General features: G+C 35.2%; 1 protein-coding gene across 2 annotated transcripts in view; it reads left to right on the forward strand.

Moving 5' to 3' along the window:
- The first annotated feature begins 15270 nt into the window (after positions 1 to 15270).
- Positions 15271 to 23656, forward strand: part of Mbd5 (methyl-CpG binding domain protein 5) — a 137248-nt gene continuing 128862 nt past the window's right edge. The window contains exon 1 of one of the 2 annotated variants that reach the window (XM_019207043.2): positions 15271 to 15382. The gene's annotated coding sequence lies outside the window, so the exon portion shown is untranslated. The remainder of the gene's footprint in view (positions 15383 to 23656) is intronic. The other variant, XM_019207044.2, reaches the window with a different exon arrangement.

A 23656-nucleotide genomic window follows, 5' to 3' on the forward strand; every position in this document is an offset into this window, starting at 1 on the left:
ATAAATAAAGAAAAAATGCTCTCTACTTTTGTTACTTACTTTTCTCTCATTCTGAGACAAAGTACCTAACAACCAAAGTTAGAGAGTAAGGGATTTATTTGGCTTACAGTGTGTGTTGTATAGTTTGTGGAGGTTTCAGTTATAGAGTTTTAGTAGGCTGGCTCTAAGACAGGAATAGCAAACAGGCATTGCAGAGAAAAAAACAAGATAGCACGCACAAAGTAGCAAAAACAAGGGCCTTAGGAGACTACGGAGATTAGAGCAGTGCTGAACCAATCACTCACGTCTAGTGGTTTAGTAACCACATGTGCTTAATCCCAGCATCAGACACTCTGGATTCCGCATCCCCCAAAATAGCCTATGCCCGCATGAGGCTTTAGAGGGACATTTAGACACAAACCATAACATTACTAATCATTAAGAGAATGTAAATCAAAAACACTGAGATATCACCTCATTCTAAAAAGACAGAAGATAACCCATGCTGGCAAAGATGTAAAGAAAAAAAAAGGACCCTTACACACCATTGATCAAAATGTGAATTAGTATAGCCATTATGGAAAACAGTGTGCAGGCTCCTCAGAAAACCAGAAATAGAACTACAGTATGATACGGCAATCCCCCTACTGGCTATATATCTAAACGAAATGAAATCAGTATGTCAGTGAAACCTCTACCAAACACATGTTCATTACAGCACTACTCACAATAGCCAAAACATAGGGTCCACCCAGGTGTTCACTGGCAGATGGGTAAAGAAAATGTGGCTCATATTTTCCAGCCATAAAATATGTGGCTATATGGCTGAATTCGGAGGACATTCAGGTTCAGAAAAACAATTACTCACTTATATGTAAGACTTGATCTCATAGAAGTACAGAACAGAATCATAGACTAGAAGCTAGAGCCTGAGAAAGACGTAGTAGGTGAGGAGAAATAGGATGGTGGATGAGAAGGAGGTGTAGTTGAATAGAAAGAAAAACTGTTGCTAGGAGGAAAAACTGGTTGATAGCAAGCAATTACTTCAAAATACCAAGTAGAGAAGGTTTTGAATGTTTACAGCACAAAAAAATGGTAAATGTCTAAGATTATAAATGTCAGTCATACTTATCTGATCATTACACAGTCTATGTGTATGTATTGAAATATCACATTGTACTCCCTAAATGGTATGCAACAATTGTTACTTAAAAATTAAAATGAATTTTAAATATTTGTTAAATGAATAAATTCATAAAAGCTTTGGATCTTTTAATATTGGAAAGATTTCAGTTTTTTTAATACACATGTTCCCTGACTTATGATTATCCAACTTATTATATTTTGACTCTGTGATAATGTGTATGCTGGGCCTGGGATTTAGCTCAGTGGTGTTGCCACCTGCCTCACAAGCACAAGGACCTGAGTTCAATCCCTGGTACCAAAAAAAACAAAAAACAAAACAAAAAGCCAATTAATTAAAAAGATAATGTGGGGCTGGGGATTTAGCTCAGTGGTTCCACCGCCTGCCTCACAAGCACAAGGGCCCAAGTGCAATCCCCAGTACCAAACACCGGTATGAAAAAAAAAGATAATGTGTATACCCGAGCAATCAGTCATTTGTTGTTCTTGTTTTCTTTTGTTTTTGGTAGCGGGGATCAAAGTCAGAAACTTGAGCTTGTGAGGCAGGCGGCGGCACCACAGAGGTAAATCCCCAGCTCCACAATCATTGTTTTTGTTTAACTTGTTTGTTTGTTTGTTTTTTGGGTACCGGGGATCGAACTAGGGTCCTTGTGCTTGAGAGGCAGGCAGCGGAACCACTACATTGGTATCTATTTAATAAATTACATTTTATATTTAACGCTTCATTATAAAATAGGATTTGTGTTAGTCAACTTTCCCCAATTGTAGGCTAACAAGTATTCTGAGTACATTTGAAGTAAGTAAGGCTAAATTATGAAATTGGTTTGTTTAGGTACATTAAATGCATTTTTTACTGAATAGTAGTTCAATTTACAATAGTTTTCTCAGAACATAACTGTAATATTGATTAGCATCTGTAATTAAAGACATGATAAAACCATGAAAACTTTTTTGCTTTTAGTTAGGAAAAAAATTAATTCTAGCTGTATATCAGCATCTTATTGAGACTTTAAAAGAAACCTTTTAAATAAATCCATCCTATTTCACAATTTGGCTACACATAAAATTTCTTTCATGTAAACATTCTACTCTTTTATATCCATTAAGCGTGTCTCCTACGCTTCCTCTTTTGCAGTCCAGAGCAACCAGCCACCTTACTTTAGTATAAAATTACTCCCCATTTTCCTTGATGAAAACAATCCTTTATACCTTTTATGTATGTTTTTCTTTATTAAAAATTCATATAACTTTCCTTGCATACTATGCATTAAAATTTGTTTCCCTTTATTATTTCTTACAGTTTTAATTGTACATGCAATGGTTATGGATGTTAACTATCAGTACCCTTTCTTATATAAAGATAATCAAGAAGTATAAAATTGTGAGTTGTCTGTCAAATCAGCATTCTGTGTATCTAGGCTAATGATTTTATTAACATACTTTCTTACACTTCATGTGAGAGGCATGTACTTTTTCATAGTGCTTTTTTATGTGGAAGAAAGAACGTTTCTTAACAAACTCAAATATCTTTAGCTTCTCTGTACCATATGAAAACAAGATATCTAAACTACATAGACTTAATATTATGTTTAGTAATGTTGTAATAGTTACATTTCTTAGAAATTCAACAGATATTCATAGATTCTATTATTTAGTTTAAGGTTTCAAGATAGCAAAGAAAATTAGAAAGTTTTAGACAGACATAAAACATGAATATTGTTGAAAAGTCCATTCATAAATTTTCATCTGTTCAGTTTTCTTTTAACAAGTATGTTTGAACTGCTGAGGAAAATTTCATGACACATTAAACAAAGCTAGCCATCATCTAATGTGTGTGTATGCATGTGTGTGTGTGTGTGTGTGTGTGTGTGTGTGTGTGTGTGGTTCTACATTATCCTTAGCAAAATTATGCCAGCAAAAATGAGAGTAGAGCTACCAAAGCAAAGCCATCAGGACTTTGAGGAGAGACCTTTCAGTAGCCTAAAAGGTTACCCTAGAAGCGGAATCATTTGGCCTCACAAAAAGCCAGGGGAGAAAAATTCCTACCCAGGGAGTGGAATTACAGCATCATAAATGTGGAGGGACTATTATAGAAGACATACACCACTGGAGTGAGGTTTTACATTATAGGAGGGAGATAGGCTCAATTCTGACTCCAACAAAGACAAGGGGGAATTTATAACCAGAACAAGAGACGGTTTGGTGGTGTCAGTGCATGTACAGTCACTACAAGAAAACATCAAGAGTAAGGGGGATCTGTCTAAACCAACTTGGTGGGACTGTTAAAGAAGGCAAACAGGATGATGATAGTATCTTGAGGAATTTGATCAGATATCATGGATATAGGATGTTATGATTTAAAGCTAAAATTCTACCGCTCCCAAAAGTCTTATGGATTCAGCTGAAGGTGACTGGATTATGACAACTTCAGTCATAACAGAACATTAATCCATGGTGAGATCGTAATTTGATGGCATTATTGGAAGGTGATATAACTGGGGTGGGGCCTAGTTGAAGGAAGGGGATCGTGCAGGTGAAACTTTGAAGATTATAACTTGTCCCCCAGCTTGTTCCTTTCTGGCTCTCTTTCCTTCTCTCTGCTTCTTGGCTGCCAGACGATGAGCAGCATACCTCTGCCATACCCTTCCACTATGATGTTCTGATTCATTACAGACCCAAAGCAATGGAACCAGGACGCCACGAACTGAAACCTCTGAATCCTTGAGCCAAAGTAAATCTTTCCACCTCTGAATTGTTTATGTAAGATATTTTGTTCCAGATATGGAAAGCTGGCTAACAGGATTTTCACTAAACTAATTCATCACAATAATTGCTAAAACTGGGCCAAAGAGGTGAAATAATTAGTCTAAAGACAGAGCCCAAGATTAGAACCTGGACAGAAAAAAGATTCAGAGGAGCATAACTGAAATTTGGTCAAATGGACCATTTCAACATTAATTTACCTAATTTACAGTTTTCTGATCTCCCTATTCTAGACCAACCTGCATCCTGCTATTATATTAATATAAGTAAATCATCGCCTTAATCCTGTTACTGCCTTGCTTAAATTCCTTTCATTGGTGTACATATCCACTGTCAGCAAAGGTTGTAAAACAAGCACTCGGTAGAATCTTCTAGAATAGCTGATGAAAAGTTCATTCATAACTTCTCACTGCAAGCTCAATATTTCTTTGAACTCTTAGCATTTTAAAAATTTATAAAATACTTAGTTCCCACTCCAAAATATCTGTTTAATATAAAAGTAATGTTTTAAGTTAGTATCACTTAAATTATTTAAAATTAATTCTTCAGATTTTTAAATAAAATTGATCATTCAGGAAGATGCTTCACTGAAGCAAGTTTTCTATTTATTACCAACTGCGATACACATACTCCTATTTGTGGAGCCCAGCCATGCAGAACAGAATTTATGTAACTTTGTTTCATATTTAAGACTCTCAATTATCTAGCTCCAGTCCAACTATCCCATTTTGTGATTTGCTGTTTCCCTGTATTAATCTTCTAATGAATAATTTACCTGTGCAGTTATTTATCACATTCTCAGTGTGCACCAGACAGCACCTTCTAAAGATGTCTTGTGCTGGACACCACATCTTTGCTTTCATCCTTTCTCCTTACCATCCTCCACATTTCTGCATAGTAAAATACAAATCCTTCCAGACTAATTTAAATGCTGACTTTTCCTGACAATGGGTAGGCTATATTTTTATATTTGTAAGACTGAATCTTGCACATAAAATTTTTAAAGAAGAGTTCAACATGCAGAGCAGTATACAGGGTAGCTTTGGTTATATAATGTGAAAATAATTTTGTGTTGACAATTTTAGTATTTTAATGCTATATTTTCTATTCACTACCAAATTAATGAATATGTAGGAATTTTTCACAGCAATAATAATATTACATTGTGATGCTTCAAATAGACCCATGCAGTGACTCAAGATGAAGTATAATCATATTTTACATTTTAATTATAGGAAAGCTGTAAAATTTTTCCAAAATGAGATTTTGTTTTGTTTTTGTTTTGCTGTACTGGGGATTAAACTCAAGTCCTCACACATGCTAAACAGAGAAATTCCACCAAGCTACATCTCTAGCCCCACACTGAGCTGTTAATACGAATCTGATAACAAAAGAGCACTATGGTCAACATAATTTGTGGAAATATGCTGGACTGAATTGAGTTTTGCAAAAGTGCATTGCATTCTTCTAAGAGTATATTGTTTCTTGCAAAACTGTTTGGTAAATGCATTGGTCTACATTATTCCAAATAATTATAGGTGCTTAAAATGTGTTTAATCATGTGGTTAAATTCCCTTGGGCCATTTCTGTGGTACCTGTATTGGTCCCTCAGTTGCATGATCCTAAGAAAGCAGCCTCAGTCAAAGCGATACTACATTGTCTATATGTTTCTCTCACTACTCTTCACTGTACTTCTAACATCTGTCAGTCACAATAACCTGAATATGACTATTTCAAGGCATCTGTAGCACTTTTTTTTTTCACTTTCATGCTTTTTTGAAACTTTTTTTGTTTTGTTTCATCTATTTCTTCTCTTCTGAAGCTTTCTACAACTTCCAATAGTAATTAAACTATTCCTTGTTTGGCTTTCATGAGCTATGAAAATATGGACTAAAGCTGCTTGAATGTAAATTGGCTTATGCATGCTTATATCTTCATTATGTTCAAGTCTAAAGTAGAATGATGTTAGCAGTCAGTGCATATAACTTACTCCTCCACCTATGTTCTTTGAAGACCTAGCCTGTATATTGTTCACTGTTCTGTATCCTGTTGTACCTAGCACTACTTTAGGATCTTAGTGTATGCTCAAATGTTTGGAAATTTACATTATTTTCTCAAAATTTGTTCATTTTATTGAAAAAAAGTTCATTTTTTTTGAAATTTGATCTCACAGTCTACAATTATATAGTTGTAACCCTTTAGAATTGTAGGGAAGGAGAAAGCATATAAAACTTACATAACTGGATTATTACAATGCTTTTGAGGAGCGTTTTGTTACCTGCCACTTATTCCACAGATACTGCCCTTCCACAAAATATATATGAAAGTCCTTTTGTTTCACACTATTGAACAATACACATTAATTTCTAAGAATTCTGAAAGCAAGTGTCATCTAAAGTTAATTTTGTGGGTCCAAGATATGTACATTTTTTTGTGTCAGAAAAAGCAAAAGGTAGTAGTAAGATCGATTACAAAAAAAGACATTCAAAATATTTTTAACAATTTCAGCATTTTTGAGATTGGTTTATGGCCTTCAAAGACAACCATTTTGAAAAATAAAACTGATTAAAAGTATATTTATTTTTTTTAAAAACTTTATTTATTAAAATATCACTGTTAGCAGGGCTTGGTGATGCATGTTTATAATCCTAGTACTTGGGAGCTTAGGCAAGAAAATAGCCTTGAGTTTGAGGCTAGCATGGACTACATAGTGAGTTCAGAGCCAGCCTGAACTACATAGCAAGATCCTATCTCAAAAACCAAAAAATTGGCCAGGCGTGGTGGCACACGCCTGTACTACCAGCACTCAGGAGGCTGAGGCAGGAGGAACACTGTGAGTTCAAGACCAGCATGAGCTACATAATGAGTTCCAGGTCAGTCTCAACTACATAGTGAGACCCTGTCTCAAAAAACAAAACAAAACAAAAATAAATAAGTAAAAATAAAACCACTCTCTTGATAGTCACATTTTACATCTCTGGTTTATTAAAGTTGTTGACTTTATTTACCTGAAATTAAAGATTTTTACTATTTTTCATCACTTATTATAAGGCTACTGTTATGAATTGTCACTGAACTTTTACCAATGATGCTGATGTTATAACTTATTTCTAATCAGGGAATATCATCTTTGTTCCATTATTTCATTTTTTTTAATGCCATGATAACTGAACATAGTGGCACATGCCTGTAAAACCCAGCATGGAGGAGGCTGAGGCAGGAGGATTGCCACAAATTCAAGGCCAACCTGAGCTATGTACTGAATTCAAGATCAGCCTGAACTACATAGTAAGATGTTGTCTCAAAAAAACAAACAAAACAAAAAACCTAAAATGTAACAAAAATTAAATGCCACAATAGCTAAATTTTTCATCATGACACATTCATGGTGTGATGATTTTCACATAACTGTTTCCATTACTGGGATCAGATAGTGATGATAAAGGGTAAAATAAATAATTCACCTCATTACCTGATTATCTGATCTTTTACCTAAAGTAGCCTGATTTGAAGACAGGATATAACAGATGGTGCAAATGCTGTAAAACAGCATTTATTTCAGGTATACTTACTCAGCTTCTGAGACATGAAATAGTTATGTTGAGCTAAAGTTTACCGCTCATTTAGCCAGGAAAAAAAAAAAAAAAGAATTAGCAATCAAGTTAATCCTATGGACATAAAGTGAGGAATCTACTTAAGAAAACAAAGCCTGTGAGCTTATTTGGAATATTCACTAAGTTCCCTTTTTTATTCTGAATTCAAAGTATTTTATTTTGTTCATAGCATTGGGTTTTATATGGACAGGTTAATTTTTTTCAATTTCCCTTTTTATAGGGTTTTATTGATAAATAATGAAACAAGTGTACTGCTCCAGATTAACATAGCCTGATAAAATTCACTTGAAAGTAATTAGTATACAATACATATTTTCAAAAGATTACAAACAGATATATAGAGCATAAATATCAAAGGGTAAGATAGAGATTTGGGGGAACTGGTCTAACATTTTATGTTTAATAGATAAAGAAGCCAAAGGATCTGTTTGTCTGATACATAACCTAAAATGACTTGAACATTTACAGTTGGTAGAAGTTTCAGTCAGTAAGTCAGCTGGCTGGAAGGCAGGGTGGCTTGGCAGTGAAGCCTTGCAGAGGAGAAACAGTTCATGGGAAAGCAGAGCAGGCAGAGGTCAGCAAAGTAGCAAGCAGAAAGCCACCACAGCAGCTTTCTTTCTGTTCCTTATTTTCTGTCCAGAGTACATGCCCTCAGAGTGGGTGCCACTCACACCGAGGGTGGGCCTTCCCATGATCCACGCCCACAACTGTGCCAAATCCGTGGACTAATTCAATAATCATATTTCCTTAATTCTAGCATCATACACTTAACCACAGCATCACACATTCTAGGTCCAGTCTCCTCTAATAAGGAGGGTACTTTGATTTATATAAAAAATAGTTATAACTATTAAAAGAAACAGTTTTCTTTGTTAAAAAGTTTGTTGTACTATTAAAAATTTTAATGACGAGCCAGGCATGGTGGCACATGCCTGTAATCCCAGCACTTGGGAGGCTGAGGCAAGAGATTGCTGTGAGTTCAAGACCTGCCTGGGATGCATAGTGAGTTCCAGGTCAGTCTCAATTACATAGTGAGACCCTGTCTCAATTAAAAAAAGAATCTTTTCTTTTCCTCATTGAGTTTATTGATACATTTTAGGTATACAGTACAGTTACATTCATTATTGGGATCCTGTACCTTTACATGACAGATCTTGGTTCTCATTTTTTCCCCTTGTCCCTGCCCTCCCTTCACCCCCCAAAAAAAATTCTAATGACATTCTCTGGTGTGAAAAACTATAATAGTACATAAGATCTTAATGATATAATTGACAGTGTGAAATAGGAAGAAAGGGGGAACGGTGTAGGGAAATTGGGAAGGATAGGGGAAAGCGAATAAGGGAAAAGAAAAAAATGTGAGAAAATGAAAAAATGGAAATAAAGTGTTTGTAAAGGGGGAGGGGAGGAGGGTATTATCAGCTCCGCCTTACAGATGACCAGAATGGATACTTAGAGGCTAAGTGACCTACCCAAAGCTAGGTCTTCTGATTACAAATCCTGTTCTAGATTGTGTTAAAGGAAATATAAGCAGCAGTGGTTTAAAAAAGAGAGAGACAGAGGAGTGGTTCTATGTATGACATTTATTTCTAACCTACATTTTGAAGTGGAATCAGATATAAGTGTCTGACCTCTGTGCAGTGGTTGAACAAGACGTGAGTGAAAAATGGCATTTTGTGGGGGTGGGACTTACTTACTCTGTAAACTTACTCTGTAAATTCAAAGTAAGTGAACCTTACAATCCATACTTAGGAATTTTGGAATACCAAATAAAAATAGACAACACATACTGTATTAACTACTTACTATGTCTCAGGCATTTTGCCAAACATTCATTATGTATCATTTAACACTCACAAGGTCCTTATAAAATGAGGATTTTAAGGAAACTTAAGCAAAAACATGTTTATGTCTTGTTTCACTGGGCAGAGGAAAAAAAGAAGGCAAAAAGGGGATAGAAGGAAGGCTGTATGTAGTCAAATCATAGTATAGGCATATAGGGAAATTAAAACCAATAATTTATACAATTAATATGCACTAATTATTGCGGCAAAAAAATCTTGTCCAAAATTTTGCAGTGAGAGCTAAGATTTGAGCCTTGCAATGCCCATTTTTCAAATCAATCACACTTAGGAATTTATGTGCCTACTACATTATGTTACTGATGTGATTGATATTATGATGGGGCATAAATTATCATTTCCAGTGACAGTATTAGTTTACATTTCTATCAACAATGTCTAAGTGTTTCTTTTTCCTACAAACTTGCCAGCATTTTGGGGGGTGTACTGGGGATCGAACTCGGATCCTTGGGCTTGCAAGGAAGGTAGCAGCACGACTGAGTTAAATCCCCAGCCCTGACATTTGTTTTTTATTCCATTATATTAGTTATTCTTACTGCAGTAAGATGAAATTTCAGTGTTGTTTTGATTTGCATTGTTCTAATGGCAAAGGTGCTGAACATTTTTTCATGTACTTATTGACCATTTGTACTTCTTTTGAGAAGTGTCTATTTCAATTACCCATTTTTTAATTTGGTCTTTTATTTGAGTGGGCCTAATTTTTTTTAATTCCTCATATGTACTAGATATCAGTCCTCTGTCCAAAAATTAGCTACCAAAAATATTTTCCTATTCTGCAAGTGGTATCTTTCCTCTCTTGGTTGTTCTCTTTGCTGTGCAAAAGTTTTTTAATTTGACATAATCCTATTTGTTGATTCTTCATATTATTTCTTCTACAGTTGAGGTTCTCTTCAGAAGTCTTTGCCTAAGCCTATATATGTTTTTCCTACTTTATTTTCTGGCAGGTTGTTTCTGTTCTAATATTTAGATCATCAATTCTTTTTTTTTTTTTGCATATGCTGAAAGATATGAGTCTAGGTTCAAACTTCTCCATGTGGGTAGCCAGTTTCCCCTGCACCATTTGGTAAAGAAGCTATCTTTCTATATATGTTTTTGGCCACTTTGTCAAAGAAGAGTTTGTTGAATGTATCTCAAGTTGTTTTTGTATCTATTCTGTTCCATTGATCTCTGTATCTGTTTTTGTGCCAGTATTAGATGTTCTAGGTCGTAATCGTCTATCTGAGAAATAGCTGGCTGAAATTTTTTTCCCATTCCAGAGATTGTCTCCTCATTCTGGTGGTTGTTTCCTTTGCTGTGTAGAACCCTTTTAATTTGTTATGATCTCATTTGTTGATTCTTGATGTTATTTCTTATGCAGTTGATGTTCTGTTCAGAAAGCTCTTGCCTATACTAATATTTTCAAGACTTTTACCTATTTTTATTTTCTAGCAGATTCCATGCTCCTTTTTAATATTTAGGTCTTTGACTAAGTTTGACTTACTTTTAGAACAGAGTGAAAGATATATATCTAGACTCATTCTTCACATGAATAACCAGTTATCCCAGCATCATTTGTGAAAGAGGTTGTCTTTCTGGTCCCTTTATCAAAAAAATCAGGTAGCCAAATGTGATTGGGGTTGTTTCTACATTCTTCGTTCTATTAGTCAACATATCTATTTCTCTGCCACTACCAGGCTGTTTTTATCACTGTAACTTTGTAGGATAACTTGAAACCCAGGATTCTAATGCCTTCTGCTTTGCTGTTTTTGCTCAAGGTTGCTTTGGCTATTCTGGGTCTCTTCGGGTTTCATATAGGTTTTACAATTGTTGCTCTAGTTCTGTGAAGAATTTTCTCTCAAAATTATGCCTCCCTCCATTGTCTTTTGAATTTCAATGTTGAAAAATTGAAAGATACTCCCGAGTTTTGATATTTTATTAGGATATGCTTTGTTAGAGATCTGTTTTCATTCATCTATTTAAGTATCAGGGAGTCTTTTTCTTCTTTCTTTTCTTTCTTGCTTTCCTTATTAATTTTCTGGTAATACCAGGTATTGAACCCAGGGCCTTCACACTGAGCTACATCTATGGCCCATTTTATTCTTTGAGATAGGGTCTCACTAAGTCGCTAGGTTGCTCAGGTTGGCTTGATCTTACAATCCTCCCACCCCAGCTACCCAGAGTTCTAGGATTATAGATGCATGCCACCAGACTCAGTGAGCCATTTTAGTCTAGAAATTTATGTTTTTTAGTTCAAGAAATTTTTCATGAATTTTTTCCTATTTTTTCTGTTCTCTGTTATTTGGATGTTGGCCCTATTATGCTAATCTTTTTATTGTCCTTTTTTTGTTCATTCTTTTAATCTATAACTTGAGATTTGCATTTCTTTTTGTAAATGAATCTGTTCTTTTGTTATTGCAGTTATTTTATTACCTTGGAGATCATATATATATATATATATATATATAGATAGATAGATAGATAGATAGATGCTTTGTTGTTGTTGTTTTTACAGGTATGATTTCCTTTCTTGTAATAGCTTTGGATTTGGATTGTTCTTGTTTTTCTAGGATCTTGAGATGAATCACTGGGTTATTTATTTGAGCTTGCTGGTTTTCTGATGTAGGCATTCACTACTAAAAACTTCCATCTTAGGACTGCTTTCGTTGTATCCCATAAGTTCTAGTATGCTATACTGGCATTATCTATCATCTGATGGTAGGAACTGTCTAATTTCTAATTTATCCATCTGTGACTCAATTATTCAAGAAGATATTGTTTAATTTCTAGGTGTTTGCATTGTTTATGTGGTTTCTTTTGCCATTAATTTCAAGTTTTATTCCACTTTGATCTCTTATACAGAATAACTTTGATTCTTTTCAATTTACTTAAGCATGCTGTATGGACTAGTATGTGGTCGATTTTGGAGACAGTTCCTTTGCTGCTGAGAAAAATGTGTATTCTGTTATTGTTGGTTGAAACATTTTATAGATATCTACTAGGTCCATTTGTTCAAAGGTTTCATGCAGCTCCACCTTTTTTGTTGATTTTATTTAGTGTGTGTGTGTGTGTGTGTGTGTGTGTGTGTGTCTCATTGATCTGTCCACTTGAAACAGTGGGTTTTGAGTCCCCCATTACAATTGGTGTTTTCTGATTGTTCATGTACACTATTATTTGTTTTATGATATTGGATGTGCAAGTATTTGGAGTATATATGCTTATAAATTTTATCTTTTCCTTTGAATTATTTCCTTAACTAGTGTGTAGTGACCTTCTTTGTCTCTTCTGATCAGTCTTGGCTTGAAATCCACATTGTCTGAAATTAGGATTGTGACTCCTGCTTTTTTGTAGGTTCCCACTGCATGAAATATTGTTTTGCATCCTTTGATATTTACTCATCTGTTTATTAAGGTGCTAATTTTCACGAAAAATTCTTACGTCTCCATCAACTATAAAAGATAGTTTTGCAGGATATAGCAATTTGATTTGGAAGCTATTTTGTTCTAGGGCTTGAAACACTTTGAGATGTCCTGTCCTTTATAGTTTGATTAGCTAGTGTAGTGGTACATACCTATAATCGCATCACTCCAGAGGCTGAATCAGGAAGCTTGCTGGATGTTCAAGGCCAGCCTGTATTGCATAATCAGCTCAAGGTCAACCTGAACTACATAGCTAGATCCTGTCTTTAAAAAGTCAAAAACAAAATTTATAATTATAATTTTAAAATAAAGCTTTATTCAGGAGTCTGCTGTAATTCTAACAGGCCTATCTTTAAAAGTGGTTTCATGCTTTTCTCTACCAGCTTTTAAGATTCTGTTCTTGTGTTGAACCTCTGGAATTTTGACTATGATGTCTCATGGAAAGTTCTTTTCTGCTCCTGGCTATTTGAGGTTCTGTGCGCCTCATTATTTTACATGTTAAATTCTTTTCCCATATTTAGGATATTTTATGCTATCATTTTTGTAAACAGTCTTTTATGGTATTTGTGCTATCTTCTGATTTTTCATTAATTCCAATTAATCTTTGATTAATCTTTGCCTCATTTAGCAGCTATTGAATCCACTTTTCATATTTTCCTGTTGTTTTTCAGGTACCTCTAAGTATAAAGTCACCTGCGTCAGCCCTGTCTTTTAGTTTTGACACTCTGTCTTCACATTGGTCACTTCTGCTGCCCATACTCTCAGTAGAATTTTTAATCTCCTGAATTTCTGTTTAGTTTCTTTTCATGAACTCCTGATTCTTTGCTAAACTAGTCATTTATGTTTTGAATCATTAGGTTTAGCTCAGCTAGCTTATTATTAGTGTCTTCAGTAAACTGATTGTTTTGTTTATTAAGTCCATTATATGTATATCTCCTTTGAACTTGCAGAGTAGCTTATCCATCTCTTTGGGGTAGGGTTGTCTCTTCTTTTTATCATTTTTTTTAATTCAGCTGCTTGGCCTTCAATTTTCTTCCCATCAATACTCCATGGATTAACTTTGAGCAAGTTTGGAATTTTCAAAGGCATTTTGTTGCCTTGTTTTCTCATATTTACATTGGTTTTTGTATTGAGGGATGTAGTTTGATTATAATGGAAAGACTTTGCAGCTATTGTAGAGATCTTTAGTTAGCATCTGCTTTGCAGTGATGCACTCAGCACACAGCTACCTATTGGGCTTTGCTTCTGTCTCAAGTTCTGACTTGCATTAATTTGAGGAGAGGAGGGTGAATATAATTGGCACAGAACCAAATTGTCCACAAGTGAACCATAGGATTGTCAGTGATAATGAAGACAAACTAAATGCTGACATATAGTAAAACCCAGTTAATAACAGCAATTATGCCACCCTTACAGTAGCAACAAAATCGTCAGCATTAATACATAGAGTTAAAGAAAAACAAGACACTGACATACAATAAGAATCCATTAAAGCTAATATTGTACCAGCCTTAATAATAGAAAGGAGAAGCTGTAATCATAATATATACCAAGATATAAATTCATCTAGAAGGGTTCCTTCCAGTGTACTGAATCCCTGTACTGCAGCATAGGCCTTGTTAAAATAAAGTTTTATTTGGTGTCCCTTTTAAAAAAAAATAGTAGGCAGTTATGGTAGTATATGTCTTTAATTTTATCATTTGGGAGCCTGAAGCGTGAGGAGTGCTGAAAACTCAAGGCCAGTGTGGAATACATAATGAGTTGAAGGCCAACCCCAACTACATGGCAAGACCCAATCTCCATCAATGAAAAAGAAACACACACACACACACACACACACACACACACACTTCATAGACACAAATAAACCAAGTATTGATGTATAGTGCATACCCACGATATCACCCTGTATCACCATTAGCAATGCAAGATAGAGGGGTTAGGGAATAGGAAAAGGAACTGGTTCAAGGCTGACCTAAACTATAAAACAAGACTCTGTTCACAAAACTAAAAGAAAGAAAAAGATGTTAAAAGGACAAAAATAGTTACACCACAAGATTCAGAATACTGTATAATAGTAAATATATAAAAATTATGTTGCCATTTTTAATTATTAAATGTTAACAAACATGAAACTGAGTAGATTCTTACTGTAGTGGTCAGTCATAATATTCTGAAGGATGAATATACTCTCTTGTTCTGTTGTTTTTTGTTTTTATCAGTGGGATTTTTTGTTTTTATTTTTTGAGACAGGGTCTTGCCATTAGTCCAGGCTGGCCTTGAACTCACTGTGTAGCCTGGCTGGCCTGGAACTCAGTGATTCTTCTGCCTCAGCTTTGCAAGTGCTGGCTTTATAGGCAGGCATCATCACGTCCAGCTTCTCTCTGGTTCTGTGGCAAACACATTAGTGCTTAGAAATTTTTTAAAAAGCCAACTAACATCAAATAATATCAAATTTGAAAATTAGTCTTTAAGTAAATGTGGTACCCATGTTATTTTTGTTACAGAGAGAAGAGGTATTCTCTTATTGAGACTTGTAAAGTCATAGAGTGTCTGGAGATTTACTGTATCCATTACGCTGCTGGATCTCATGACACTTGTTTTGTTTTCATTATTTTCTCTGAAGAAGGTAGGAACTGTGTTTTCTTTCCATAGATTCTTCATACAATTGTAATTTTCTTGTCTGTGAACTTAATCAAATGTGGATAGTATCTGATATGAATATTTTAAAGTGTCACATGTTTCCAAATATTTGTTACTTAAATATTTCATATACAAAAAAAATGTACTCTAAAACTTATACATGTTCACTGGAAAGAAAGGAAAAAAAATATTATCACCTTGAAATACTACTTTTCATACTTTCTGGTAGTCTTTCTAAATTTATTAATAAGTTTATTGTTTATAACATGTAATATAATCTATATGATTTTATTAATTGTGGATAGGAATGATAGCATATAAATGCTTTTTGGCGGTCCTGCCGCCTTAATTTAGCAATGTATTGTGGCATTTTTCATGTCTGTAAATATCATCCAAATCATTATCTTTAATGATCATATAATATAATAGTTTGAGGATTATGACGTATATTATATAACCACTTTCCTGTTGAATATATTAAATGTTTATAAGTTTTCCCTGTGGTAAACATGACTTCATAGAACATACTGGTACATACATCTTTGTTCTCATGTCTGAGGATTTTTAGAAATATTTTCTAAGGTAAACATGGTAGAAACTTAGTTCTTAAATGTGCTTCCTGATGAAAAGAGTATGGCATATAACAAGAAAATACTATTATTTACTATCTTTGAGATTTATATATCAGGGTGTAATGCTGTAACCAGATTCTGGTATACTGGGAACTCCTTCAAGAGGTTGTTTCTAGGTTCTTTCTGTCCTGAACAAAGAATTGCTCGAGGCAAAAATACAAAAGGTTATGAGTTTTATCTTTATTAAAAGTAGGGAAAAAAGCATGCTATACAGAGCTATTGCAGGGCAATTAAAAGTGGGAAAAGAAATGCACTATGTGCAGTGAAAGCAAACCACTGTGAGCCACTGGCAGCCACCTTTCATATCTCTCACTCCTCAGACTCTTATGTCAGATCTAGGTCATCCTGGCAAAGACCTGCTTGAGTTCTCAGGAGAATTAGAGATAACACTTTCTGACTGGCTGCAGGTACAGGGCTTTGCTGCATGTTTCCTAGGTCTCTTTGATTGATAGGTCATACCCTCTTCCCCAGCCCGCTGGCCACACCTAATTTCCTACCTCAGAAGCATACCAACATTTTAGACATCAAACTTATTTGACCACATAATCCTTTGTTATAAATAATGTGTCTTTGGGATACAGTTTGGAAGGAGGGAGAAGGTGGGAAATCTGTGTTTTCCATCAATTTTACCATGAATCTAAACCTGCTCTGAAAAATAAACATTGTTTTAAAAGAAAACAAGCAAAAGAAAAACATTTTAAAGGAGAAATACTTGAAATGCCATTTTAACAGGGCTGGGGATTTATAGCTCAGTGGTACCACTACCCGCCTTGCAAGTGCAAGGACCCAAGTTTGATCCCCAGTACCAAAGTATATATATATATAATAAAATTTAGATCACATACATGCATGCACACACAAATATCTGTTGACATTCTTCTACACAATTTTGAAAATGCTACCTTATGATTTCATCTTCTTAAAAGTATGATTTTTTACTTATGATTTTCCTTGTCTCCTTTCTACCCATGTTTATTTATTCTGTCTGTCTCATTTCTACACACCAGACATCACTCCCTTATTCTTTAGGATTGTAGAGTGGCTGAGAGTCCATTTTCTCATGGCTGCTTCAGACTAAGGAGGGGCATTGATTCCGCCTAGTCTGGGATCAAAAGTCTCACCCTGACTAATCTAAAGGAAACAAAGGGTGATGATGGGCTTCTTTGTTTGATATTTTGTTTTAATGTTTTGTTTTGATTTTATGTGTTTTATCTTTCCACATAAGGCTGGTAATGAACCCCCATGTACCTCCTTAGTAATTATACTTCCTTATTATTTTAAAAGAAATCTTAGACATTATATCATTTCATGTTAATATTTCAATGTATATACTGAGTCTAGATATAATTTTTATCTAACACGTATTTTACTTCTGCCAGTTTGCCTGGCTGAAATCACACTATAACATGCTTATAATATTATATCAAACATCAGCATTAGCTAAGATGAGTGACACTTTTTATTTTTATTTATTTATTTTTGTTACGGGGATCAAACTCAGGACCTTGCACTTGGGAGGCAAGCGGTGGAACCACTGAGCTAAATCCCTGGCCCAATGATATTATTTCTAAATGACCCTTAAAAGAATTTAATGATAATAAATAAGTTGTGAGTGAAACTGTGTTACTTATCTCTTGTATTAAAAGCAAAATGTTTCTCCTGCACAAAAAGCCTGTGTCCTTTTTTTTTACTAAAGTTGCCTTTTAGAAACTATAACTGTTTTATATTATGTTAATTTTATTTTTTTATGCTCAGCATGTACTGTTCTACATTGGGAGTTAGTCAACTGTACGATACTAACATGGACTTTCCCAAGCCTTTTGAGTAAAACTCCACATATACTTTCTCCAGATTCTTATATGTGATAATCAATTTAAAAAATTGTATTTTACTGTCAGTTGCGCAGGCAGTTATCAGCAGATTTGCCGTTAGCTTATCCCCTGTTTTTCAGATGCTTGCATCCCTAAATATATTTTGGCACTTACCAAAATTAATTTGGGTTTTCAAATGATAACTGGATCATGAAAACTTTATTAAAAAATTCTAAATGTATTGAACTATCCTCCATTTCACTGTGTTTTATATGCCCTTTAAAGTTTTATATGTCTAGTTGCATGTACAGTACAGTCCCTAGGCATCATTGTTATTAGAATATTTTTTATAAATGAGTAATGAAAGCCAGCATTCAAAACAGATTGACTATTGCTCTAGGTGTAATGGCTTGCTATGGTTGGTATCTAAAGGTGCTCATGATTTAAACAAAATATGAAGTCAAGAAGTAAAGCAAAGGGAAGGATGTTCCAAAATGAGCTTACAAGTTTAATTCTAAATAGCAATCACATTTTTAGCTTGAGGCCTTCCTAGCAGATCCTAAGTAATGATTAGGTGAGGTTATAGGGCCCAGGCAAAGCCTGGGGACATCAGTGCTTCTAGCCAGTCATTTGTCTTCAAAAAATAGCTCTTTGATTGTGAGCTAGTATTTGAAATAATAAAGGGAATCAAACTTGAATCTTTCACTTTATCCCAAGGGTCATCTCAGTAGTCGAGCTTTAATGCTAAATTAAATGTTTGCAAAACAAAGGCCTTTATAGATTTTTTCATTTCCTTTTATTTTATTTTATTTTTACTGTTTTGGCATATAGTTTTTTCATGTATTTACAGAAAGAATTATGTATAAAAATTGTAACTCCAAGAAAGTAATCACTGTTTAAAATTGTTTTCAACTATTTTAAACATCTATTCAAGGGAGGTAAGAGTTTTTAAAACAGAATGAATTTCATCTCTCATTTTTATTAGAATTTCATGGGAAATATATAGTTGAGAAACTTCCTGTGTATACTACCCTTTGCTAGACTGATCTGATAAAATATGAACTGCTTAGAGGGCACATTTTGAAAGCCCTAAAGTCTCGAGTTTATGTTTAATTACGTATTTTCAGTTATTGAAACCTCATTTTCAATTTGTCTTTATAGCTATTTTCTGTCTTTAATGAATACTTCATGCCTTAAAGTTGTAGGAATTATACAACCCCCCTTTTTTTTTTCCTTTTCTTTTTTTTGGGGGGGGGGTTTTGAGACAGGGTCTCACTATGTAGTTGAGACTGACCTGGAACTCACTTTGTAGCCCAGGCTGGTTTTGGACTCACAGGGATCCTCCTGCCTCAGCCTCCCAAGTGCTGGGATTACAGGCATGCGCCACCACACCTGGCTACCCCCTTTTAAAAACAGGCAGATAGTAACATGACAAGTAGTAAAAGGTAGGGAATTCACAAACTAAAATATTTACTTATCCAGTTTATAGAATAATGATGATAGTAAAACAAGTAATATAGTAGTATCATCTGATAATATAAAGAATAACTAAGCTTTAAATAGAATTTACCATATGCCAAAACTATTCTGATCCTATTCTAACTCATAACTCTATTATTGTCTGAATTTTATAAAATAAGAAGCTGAGGCAATGAGATAAAAAGATAATAAGAGATAATGTATGGTGGTGTAAACCTTCAATCTCAGCACTCCAAGGCTGAGGCACGAAGCTTTAGGTTTGAGGCTACATAGTGAGACCTGGTCTTCAAAAATAAAGAGTGAGAGAGAAAGGAAAAAAAAACAGAGAGAGGGAAAGCTACAATTTAAAATAGTACTTCCCCAAACCATTTCTTAACCCATTAACAACAATTCACTTATTTTCCTTCATGAAACATAAATCTTATTTTTAAATTTTGTATAGTAAATTAAATAACTAAAAATAAAACAAGAGTACAGATCATTGATTTTTTTAAACTACCCTCTCTTTTTTTGTTCCTAGCTAATATTATTTTGAAATAATATTAGTTCATTTTATCACACAAATATTTATTGGAGGCCTGTTATGTGTCAGATGTTTTTCTTGGGGCTGTTGGCACAAATAAAACATTTCCTTCAGGTGGCACAAATAGAATAATTGAATTTGTTTAGGTCTAAATGCTCACTAAGATTGTTTACCACTCTTATTAACTGATCTCTTAGTATGTTTAGATTTGCAAGACTACTCTCAAAAACATCTTTTTATAATTTAATTTAGTGTGTGTGTGTGTGTGTGTGTATGTGTGTGTGCGTGTTTCCAGGGTCTCATGCATACCCCTGGATCTCAAAAGCTTTGTAATTCTTCTAAGGCACCAAGCCTATAAAATGCATGAAGTAGGTATTTATTCTGTAACCTCAGAGAATGCCCACTGTGGTAAGAAAGTCAGGCAGAGCATTATGAGCCTTCATTCAAAAATGCTGTGTATGAAAATGCTGGGCATGAAAATACTCCAAAGATATACCATACTTTGGAGGAAGATGGAATATATTAGGTCTTTAAAAGGAAGAGTTAACCAAAGTGTGGTTTTAAGAAGAGAGTTGGTCAGGGATGTTTCTTGCAAGAGGAAGGAACTGTTTCAGTGCATTTGGAACCATGTAGATTTTTATCGAGAGATGGAGAGGGACCTGTAGGAGCTAAAGTCATGTACTAGAGGGGAGTGAGAGGAACAACCATAGATACAAGGACATGAGAGAGCCGCAGTGGAAAATTCTCAATCCTTCAGTGTCTGCATTATTCCATACAAGACATTTAACTTCATGTTGAAGGCATAGTAAGTAATACTTAAAGTAGATACAGCTGCTGCTTTTTATTAAGCACAAACTTATAGAGTTTTGCTTATTTTGCTGTCCTAGTACAAGGTGACAGGAAAACAAATATTAGGGAAACTCATTTAGTCTGGGAGAATTAGGTAAGCCATTCCTCAAGAAAGCATTTTAGCTGAAAACTGAGGGGTGAGAAGGGTTTTATATGATAAACTACGGGACTAGGATAAGTGAGTGCTGCATTATGACTTTCATTGGTTCCAAACATGGACCCTTTCCCACATAAAGACTCACTACTGTGATATAAAAATGAATGTTAATATTACATATTAAAGCACGACAGTCATATGTCAGGGTTTTTTCTTATTTTCAAAGAAATGAAAGCATTTTCATAGCTCCTAAACATTTTGTAAGCCCTAGGCATTGTACCAGATGTGCCTAATCAATAGGGGGACATTGGGCCAAGAACATTTCAAATAGAAAGGACACCATACCGAGAAGGTTCCAGGGTTTGGCTTGCTCAGGAAATTCCAAGGAGGCCGGTGGGGCTAGATGGCAGAGTGCAGAGGGAAGTAAAACCAGGTGAGGCGAGGGAGGCAGGTGGCGCCTCCATTCTTCCTTGTAACTGTGTATAATAAAGTAATATGCCATTACTAGGTGTATTGCTCTGTGATTGTCTCCTCTGTCCGATGAGGCTATTAGTACACCCACCTTCTCCTTCAACTCTTCTTAGCTCTTCTGTTTTATTTTGTTGTTTGTCTTTTTATTTATTTTGGCAGCAGGGATCAAACTTGGGACCTTGAGCTTGCAAGGCAGGCGGCGAAAACCACTGAGCCAAATCCCCGGTCCCTTGATTGTTCTATTTTTGTATTTCAAAAACTGATGCCATCTACATCAATTTCTATCGTATTAAGAGGCATCTGCATAGTTTTGGGGAAAGAGCGTTGTGTTTACCATTGCCTCTGCCATAAAGCCTTGTCCCTTAATCCTTCCCTGCCTCAAATTCTTGACCCAAGAGGCAGCTGATAAACAGGGCTTCCCTGGCCATTTTACTCTAAAAAGGAACTTCTGTACTCAGTGTTCTTGCTCTACTTCTCTTATCATGTTCATATTCATAATTACATTTAATTTATTGTAACTTAATTTTTTATGCTATAGTTACAGTCCCTGTACTGGTCTGTAGGCTTCAAGAAAACTGGAATAATTAGTCAGAATAGTCTTAAGCAATTTTATATTTTGTTGTTTATCTTTCCCCATCATCACTACATTCTCAGTAGCTAAAAGGATGCCATATACCCAGCTGATACTGAGAATGATTTAGTGATTCATTAAAGTGACAAGTGCTCTTTTTGGTTACATTTCCTTGCTTATGCAGCTTTTCAGCTCTCTCAGTTTACAAACATTTTGGTAGAATCTCTTTCTCCTGAATACTGCTCTAGTCCCAGTTCTTTCCAAGTCTCCATCACATGAAAATCACTTTTTTCTTTTGCCTAGAAACTGCTCTTGCTTTAGCTGTACAGCCGTCATCCCTTTCCTGTTCTCCTACCTGAATCTATTGCAGCCTACATTTTTATTTCTTTTATATTTTACATCTTTCTTTAATGAAGCATATATCTTAGCAACTTTCTAAGGAAGAGAATATGGAAAATCCAGTTTAATCGTCATTTGGTTCACCGTTAAAGAGTATTCTGAGGAGAAGAGATTACTGCCCATCTGCCTGCCATCTTAACTCTTGTCTGGGACTCTAGGTGACATCACACTTTTCTAAAATTCAGAGGCAGCTTTAGGATCCTAGAGCTAGGGAGTCACCCTTTTCAGACAGTGGAGAGTCCCCTGACTGCGTTACCCTAAAGCTGTTCTTTGCTCAATGATTGATTTCTTCCACGAGGAATGCTTTGATCCCCCCGCCGCACTGGATGGATAATGATACTTTTCCCTAAATAAATCTATCCGTTTTCAGTCCTTCTCTGTCACTGTTACTGCTGGCCTCTTACCAGGCTCTCTGAGCCCCTGAATCTCTCAGGTTCTACAGACTGATCAGGCCTGGTAACCATAGACCAAGGCTTCCAGGTCCACTTGAGCAGTTCACCTCTCATTGTTTTCCTGCTCACCTCGATTTGTTCAGAAATCTCAACTGTTCATGGCCTATCTGCCATCTGTTGTGGAATTTATTTTTTCATTTCTATATTGTCGTTTTAGTGGGTCCTAAAAATTAAAAATGTCCTTCATGCTGTCTTTAACTAGAAGTCACTGAAAGTTTGTAAGTAGACAAATGACCAGATCGGATGGCATTTTGCAAAGATCACTCTAGATTCACTTTGAATTATGGCAACATAAGCTAACTTACTCCATTTTCTTGCATGTAATTCTGTGATGTTTGTAGCAAAAAATATAAGTAATAAACTATCAAACTAATGGCACAAACAGTATATTCTTAGATATAAATGAGTAAATTCATATTTACAGTGTAGTAGTGCAGTCATCTAAGAACAAGTTAAATACTTTTTCCTATTAAAAGCAAAATGTAAGCCGGGCGTGGTGGCACACGCCTGTAATCCCAACACTCGGGAGGCTGAGGCAGGAGGATCGCTGTGAGTTTGAGACCAGCCTGGGCTACATAGTGAGTTCCAGGTCAGACTCATCTACATAGTGAGACCCTGTCTCAAAACAAACAAACAAACAAACAAATAAAAGCAAAATGTAAATCAGGAGGCTGAGGCAGGAGGATCCTGCAAGTTCAAGGCCTGCCCGTGCTACATAATGAGTTCAAGCTCAGACTGAATTACATCCCAATACACTGTCTCAAAATACAAACAAACAAAAAGGGCAAATATAGTTATTCCCAGGCTAAAACTGAACTGAGTTTCTACAACAATAATCCAATCTGTATCCACTGTAGCAGGGCTTTCCATCCATCATTTGAAAGCAGACTTGGATGTTCAGAAGTTTATAGTCTTTTATTCATTCTCAGTTGATAGCATTGAGATATACTATCACATAGTGTAGTAGTGATAACCA

Source organism: Fukomys damarensis, unplaced genomic scaffold (genome assembly GCF_012274545.1).
Source record: "Fukomys damarensis isolate Sample0158 unplaced genomic scaffold, DMR_v1.0_HiC HiC_scaffold_29, whole genome shotgun sequence".
NCBI classification, from domain to species: Eukaryota; Metazoa; Chordata; class Mammalia; order Rodentia; family Bathyergidae; genus Fukomys; species Fukomys damarensis.